This window comes from Pteropus vampyrus, unplaced genomic scaffold (assembly GCF_000151845.1).
Source record: "Pteropus vampyrus isolate Shadow unplaced genomic scaffold, Pvam_2.0 Scaffold75, whole genome shotgun sequence".
Taxonomy (NCBI): domain Eukaryota; kingdom Metazoa; phylum Chordata; class Mammalia; order Chiroptera; family Pteropodidae; genus Pteropus; species Pteropus vampyrus.
This window is the reverse complement of record NW_011888856.1, coordinates 5,356,296-5,364,365: the sequence shown is the minus strand read 5'-3', so window position 1 is coordinate 5,364,365 and position 8,070 is coordinate 5,356,296.

Genomic DNA, 8,070 nt, shown 5'->3' with positions numbered 1-8,070 from the left:
GTATAGAGAAACTAGAAGGCTTGTCTATTGCTCATGGTAATGAAAAAAGGTTTAGTTATTATGGAAAACAGTTTCTTGGTACTTCAAAAAGTTAAGCATGGAATTACAAAATGATTCCACAATTTCACTTTTAGATATATATCCAAAACAACTAAAACTGAACATTTGAATCAGTACATGTACATTTGTAGCTTCTCAAAAGCCAAAAGGTTGAAACGGTCCAAATTTCCAGCAACAACAAATTGCGACTATATAGATATGAATATTATTCAGCCACAGAAACAAAGTAGTGATACGTGCTGCGATGTGAACGAACCTCAAAAGCATTTTGCTAAATGAAGAAACCAGACACAAAAATTTCACATATTGTATAATTCTGTTTATAAGAAATATCCAAAATAGATAAATCCATAGAGACAGAAAGCTGATTGGTGGTTGCTAGGAGATGGTGGTGGAGAGAGAGAATTGGGGAGAAGCTGCTTAATGGTTAAGGGGTTTTGCTTTGAAGTGATGAAAATGTTTAATTAAAAAAACATGTTTTGCATCTATAAAGAAGTAAGATAACTCTGAGAAGAGTTAGAAGACTACAGCCCCATTCTTCTCTCAAACCGAAAGAATTTCTGGAGTTTCGGTTGACATCTGGAATTAGCCACTTTCAGAAGAGGAAGAATGAATTGGATGAGAATTACGCAATATGGTTGGCTGTTTTGAGCCATTAGTCTTCCTAGTAGAGTTATAAAGCTTGGCAATTAAATTATCAATTCTCCTTCTTCCAGTCATTTATCTACACTGTAAGGGCAAACTGCGTTTATTATATTATACATTTTTAATTTTTTCATTAAGAATATATGTAGTCTAAATGTGGCATAGTTATTTAAAGAGTTACAAATGGAAAGAGCCTAGTAAAGATGAAAAACAAAATCAAACAAGAAGTTACAAAGATTCTTAAGTCCAGGTAGAAACTGAAAAGAATATAATGAGAGAATATAGTATAGTTACATTGATTTTTAGTTATTCTTCACGTTTGGTATTCTCATTCCTTTATCTTTAAAAATGTGATTTTCAATGTTTTACCACAGTGGACAGTATCTACCATTTAAGTGGGGCTTTTTTGTGTGAAACCCCAGGTGTCCTCTGCCTTCCTTCCATTAAATGAGAAGCATGTAGCAGATAGCTTAGTTAGAATGGTAATAAGACATACATCATAGAGTAAATTGTCACATTCTAAAGTCATTAAAATAATGACGACTCCTGCCGAGTCTATTAAGTAAAAGCTACACCTGAATTGGAAGAAGTTTCCAAAATGAGTATTTTCATGGTAGAATTCAGAATTCAACAATTACAGTGCACTTTAATTCACAAATCAACTATGACATTTAAAAACTGTACCCAACCAGCAAATGGCTTCACGAGGGCGGTGTACACAGGGAACAAAAAGCACTACTTCCTGTCTTAACAACTAACAATATCATCTGGCTTATAAGCTAACTAAAAATGGTAAAAAAAACTCAGCCACATTTATATTTTTTTTACAATCTATTCTCATTCTTTTGCTTCATAATTTCATATATTTCGTGATGCTTACGATTTATACTTAAATGGTCTGTTTGAACTTTTTGAAGATTGCATATAAATGAAAGCTCTAAGCATTTCTCTCAAAGTGTTTTAATTTTGTGATTAAAAAAATGAAGCACATGAAATGATGTTCCACATGACGTGTCATCAGAGAAATGCAAATTAAAATGAGAATGAGATGCCACTGGACACCTATGAGAATGACCCAAATCCAGAACAACGATGACACCAAATGCTGATGAGGATGTGGAGCAACAGGAACTCTCACCCATTGCCGGTGGGAATGCAAAATGGTCCAGTCACCAGCTAATGCTGTCCAGCAGCCCTGCTCTGCCCTCTTTCCAGCCTTCTTCCTAGACACCATCTAGGTCCCAGGAATTGCCTGGCATGGGAGGGAAGGACTTCATATTGACTCATATATCTGTTAAATATCCCGAACCGGAAAACAATCCTTTTTGACCTAAGAATATAAAAACTTGGGGTTTTGGGGTTGCTTTTCTGTGGAAACTATGTCACGCCCCAGAAAATTGGTTTAAAAAGTACAGTATCATTGAAATGGCCTCATGTCAAGACAATAAACCTTCGAATTTAGAGGGTGAGTAAAATAAACTCTGTGAAACCAAAAGCAAAATGTATTATAGCCACTGAATCATAAATTTCAGCACATTTAAGGTTATATTTACCAAACATGTGTGAGCCTTTGAATTCAATGATTTTTTCCAAGGTGAAAAGGTTTATTTTTTATTTTTAAAAAAGAGCATAAAAATAATGTTGTTTCTTTGGGGAAAAAACAATAAAACACTCTGAAAGCATATTTAAAACAATAAGAAATAGTTCAAGTAATGGAGAACTAAATTAAGTATTCCTATTCTGTCTGTTTTGTTGGCGTATTAGTGACAGAGTCTTGGTGATGAATCTATGTCAACAATTTTGGTCCAAATACCCATTCTTTATTTTTTTCCTATAATTTTTTAAAGTATTTTCATGCATGTGGTAAATCCGCATTTATCTTTTGTTTTTTTGGAAGAGCAATGGGACCTGAAAATGACTGTATGAAAAGATCTCAGATACGATGGGAGAAAGAACAAAATATATTCTAATAAGAGAATAAATGAAGATGATGACTTGGTCAGTCCATAAGTATTTTTGGAGCACCTGAAGGTATCTGCTAAAACACAGGAGGGTCATTTAGAAAATGCAATAACCATAAGGAATGATGCCCATCCACATACCCAACATCGATAATTTGCTACACTGGTATCTGCACACATCGTGTAGGTCCACAGAAACTATTATTTATTTTGAGGTGATTTTTCTTCTATTTAATCTTATTTGATCTATATATTATCATTAATAAATGATAATAATAGCAACAATAAAATAATAAAAGAGCCATTATACTACTTCCGTGAAAATACAGAGTAACAACTTACATATGTAGACACGATGACAGTATCTACATACTTACTGACATTGCCCTCACTGTTTAATAGTGTGTAAATGCCAATATTTTGTCAGATGACTACAGTTGACCCTGCATAATTTTGTGGAGGCTAGGGGCACCGACCCCCGCATAGTCAAAAATTCACATATGACTTTTGACTCCCCCAAAACTAAGCTACTAATAGTCTACTATTGACCAGAAGCCGTTCCTATCACACACAGAGTCTATTAACACATATTTTGTATTTTATATGTACTATATAATGTAAGCTAGAGAAAAGAAAATGTTATTAAGAAAATCATAAGGAAAATGCATTTATAGTACTGTACGTATCTATTGAAAAAAATCTATATATATAAATGGATGCACACATTCAAACCTGGTTGTTCAAGGATCAACTGTAGTTGACTCTTGTATACTTTTTGCCACAGTAGGTCAAATGCTACACTTAAATTAAAAGGTTGAATTGCATTTGAAAAAAGTATCTAAGTTATTTCCTGAAAAACACGCTGTCCTGTATTAATAACTGGTGATATCTTACTCAGAATAATCTGATGAACTTTTTTGGTAATAGTGTATTATGAAGCCTTCATGGTGTACAAATAATTAAAATGTTTTATTGTATACCTATCTAGCAGAGTGAAATATCTGATTATTTAGGACCAATCTATTGTCTCAACTTCACGAAAACATTTAAACGAAAACTCACGTTAAAACTCACTTAGGTCGTTTATATCTGGATTTTGATCAATTTTGTCCCAGGATGGTGGAAAAATGCTATAGTTTTTACGATACACATAAATGAGTTCTTTTAACTTACATTTTCTATTTTTAAAAAGTTCCCTATTTAATAAGCTTTACGAATAAGTATTTATTGCCGTGTGTAGAGGGAGGTGTTAAAGTCTGTAACTGTAAGTGTGGATTTATCTGTTTCTTCTCTTGGCTCCAATAATTTTTATTTGTCTTTTGAAACTTTGTTGCTTGGTATGTACACAGTCAGGACCATTTCATCTTCTTGATGGATTGATTCTTTTATCATTGTCCTTGACACTGGTCATTTTCCTTGGTCTGAAATTTAGTTTATCGAATATTAATAGTCACTCCATTTTATTATTGTTATTAATATTTTCATGACATACATTTGTTGAACGTTTATTTTCAAATGTACTATGCCACTGAATTTGAAGTGAGTTTCTTGTAATCTTTTATTGACTGCCAATCCTCATTTTTTGTTTGGTGTATTTAGACCTTTAACATTTAGGATAAGTATCAGTGCATTTGTGATTAAGTCTATACCATTTTATTATTTGTTTTCTATTTGTTTCCTTGGATTCCTGTTTCTCTTTTTCTCTTATCTACCTGGGATTACTTAAACATTTCATACGATTCCATCTTCATTGACATATAGTGTTTGGGATGTATCTCTTTGTATAGGATTTTTAGCGGTTGTTCTGGGTATTACAATATACATATTTGACTTAAACAGTCAACGTTTTACCACTTTGAATGAAATGTGGAAAACTCATTTCTGTTTAGACTTTTTGCATTCCCAACGTTCAAATATCATGGTCTTGAGTATCAAATAGCGGATCAGTGTAGTGGTGCAGCTGTAACAAGGTACCACAAACTGAGTATCTTCAACGACAGATTCATTGTTTCACAATCTTAAGGCTAAAAGTCCAAGATCGAGGTGTCAGCCGAGTTGGTACCTTCTGAGGGCCGTGAGAGAATTTATTCCATGCCAGTCTCCTAATTTCTGGTGGTTTGATGGCAATCTTTGTCATTCCTTGCTCTCATGTTCCCATGTGATCCTCCAGGGTCCTTTCTGCAACTTCCATTCTCTCCCACCCCTGCTCCACTGTCTGTGGCAGGGAAGGAGAGACGTAGAGAGAAAGAGGCACCCGGCCTGGGACACTTGCTGTGATGGAGTCTCTCTTGTTGTTTCTGCCTGCCCGCCTAGATAAAAATAATTCAGATAAAAATAATTTATCCCTCAGCGGGAAAAAGAAGTCTTAGGCCTGGAAGGGACAGAAATTGCTTCCTTAGGCTGTGTACTGGGACTTCTAGTGGATCCCTCTTGATGGTGCTGTTGGGCTCTCAGCATGTTATTAGAGGAAACTTTTGGGTCCACGGGACAAATGAGCCTAGCTGAGCTATCTTCTGTTGATGCAATAGAGGTTGGAAAATGTCAAGTGTGGGTGGCCCTGCTCTTCTTGGGTGGATGTATGAAGACATTCTCCCAGTCCTGGGTACCAAACCAACTCAGCTTCTCCTTCCCACATTTCAGAGTTCTCCTTTGCCCATCCTTCCCCCCATATCCAAGATTTCCAGTTATGTTTAGCAGAGAAGAGCCAAGAAAACAGGTCTATTACCTTTTCTGCATCAGAAGTCTCAAATGAATTTCCAAAAGGTTGTTTTATATAGAAGACATAAATTATTTTTTATCTAGAACTTTTGTTTCTAGAATGTACTGGCCCGATCTAACTGAATTTCTTTAAATTGTTTGCAATAATTAAAGGCTAAGAATACATTTTATTTTCAGCCCAAACCGTTTCCCCACTTTGTCTCAGACGCAGCATTAAAACTTGATGGTTTTTTACCCAAGGACAATAAGTGGGCTTTATTTTGTTACTTCGACCATTTGTCTTTGCTTCCTTCAGTTCCACTGTTACTGATCACTGGTAAAGTTGGCCGAGTCCCACTGAATACAAACCTCCAGGAAAGGATCCAAGGAGGGCGCTGTTGTCAACCAGAATCCCTGTTCACATTCACATCTACAGCTACCAGTGCCACTCATTAGTAGACTTGCCGCTGAATGTGAAAGACAGTGGTAAATAAGAAGACACCCCTAGCCATCATGTCTTGGCAAAAAGCTCATCTGTTTGATTGCTCACTCAGTGTGAAAATTGTCCCTGGTTAAAAATGTATATAAAGTGGACATATCTTTGTAGACTATGATTATATTCTGTCTTTTGAGGCTACGGCGGCATTCCATAGTCATTGGGAACTCAGGTTCGATGTCAGGCAGTGCTAGTTCACTCCAAAATTTACCAACTGTCAGCCTTGAAAAATTTGCTTAATTTCCCTATGAATTTCATAGCTTTGTTCCTATACTCTATTAGGTAATGCATAGAAGGTATATAACACAGTGCCTGAATACAGTAAGTACTCAATAAACATTAGTTTTATTATTTGAAATATCTTTGCTCCAAAATTTCCATTTCTGATTTGTTTAGGTATTTTTGTCTCTCTTCTTTTCTCCAAGCATGATTAAATGAAGGCCTAAAATATTCCATTTAATTAGAGTTCAGCTTAGTTTGTTTCTGATTAATAAAGGTTTTACCAGAAATGAGCTACATTAATCAACATTATATGCACAGTCCGATTATATCACCCTATTGAATCAAAGTGATTCATAACTTACTCGTTATGATGGTTATGACTGGTTATGAAGATTATCGCCTTACATACTGAATAAAAACTATCACCACTTGTTTCTGTTTTATCTTCAATTCATTGTGTTTATAATGTATATATTCAGATAATTTTCATTGAATGAAAAATTATAGATGCTTGAATAAATAGGTCAATAACTGTATTTTGAGAGAAATCATTGATCTCACCTGTCCCATCGGCCAAGTCTAAAATATACAATATAATATCAATTAAACAAATAGATATTTATCGGTCACCTATCCTAGTCATCATTTTATTAGGCATGCTAGTGATGGTTGGGGTTCCTACTTCAAGTAGCTGATAAGAGGAATTCTGAACAGCTGACAGTCTAAAATTCTCTCGAATTAAGGGTTGCATTGCGTGGCTGGTTTCTAGAAAACAAATGAACAAGAAGTGACATGATTCACTGCAATGTGCAGATAAACACAGTCATTAGTCCATTAATTTATGGTGGGGTCTTAAATACCATCAGGAGAGGGGCACGTGCTATCTGGCATTTGACAAACCGACAGTAAAACTAATAAAGAACAATAAAGGGGCCTGTTGCAAAAAATTCCAATGTTCATCTGTGAAGATAAAAAAATTATATGATGGATTCTCCTTATTCTGTTAGATATTTCAGCCAGCGAGATGCCTGTCAGCATTCGATCTTGCAAACTGTGCAATACTTAAAACAACTTATGAGGTTTTCTATGATCTTCCGCCAACAATTTACCTAATCACACTCTGAGCCTAGCTACGTGGCATGTAAAAAACTATTTTTAAAAAATAACATGCAGACAAGTAAGTCATACAGAATTCTGCAGAATATAAATACTTTTTGCTGTTATTGGGAAGGAAACTATAGAATTTAAACTATGGCTTTAAAGGACTACTAGTACACTAGGAATATTTTCTCAGTACTCATATTTCACTTTTATAGATAATCCATCAGGTTATTCGGTAATTAAAAAAAAAATTAGATAATAGGTGTGAGAAATCAGTAGCATAGGCAAACATGTATAGTTTTGATGTGTTACAGACAATTCATACAATTTGCCAACAAATGCTACATGCCTGATACAGGTTTATTAGGGACGTGAAGATGAGCTGTACGTTACAAAGTGACCTCCCTTTTCAATCAGAGTAAATATAATTATACACTCAGAAATATGTATACGCAGGTATGTCACTCTTTTAATCTGCCTTTTTTATTCCTGATAAATCATCTCCACAATTCTTTCTATAATATTTACTTGTACCATAAGAGAAGAAGTCAGTTTAAACATCTGCCAAGCCAGGAGAGTACCATCTGCGAGGCTACCTTGAGAGGACCAGTAAGTTCCTGCTCTGCAGGAGCCTGAGGTAGCAGGATGAAAACAGAAGGAACAGAAACACAGACGGAGACAGTGGAAAGCTGGTACCACGTGGTCCTTTCTCACTGCTGCCATCAGGCTGAGCTGAATAGAGATAAAATTTGTAGTGGTCACCCTAGGTATTACAATAGGCATCTTAATAACAATTTACTTCAGGTAAACTAGAGAAACTTTTTTCCAATATAACTATCTTTCCTCCTTCCTTAATACTATCATAAATAAGAATAGAATAGAATAGAA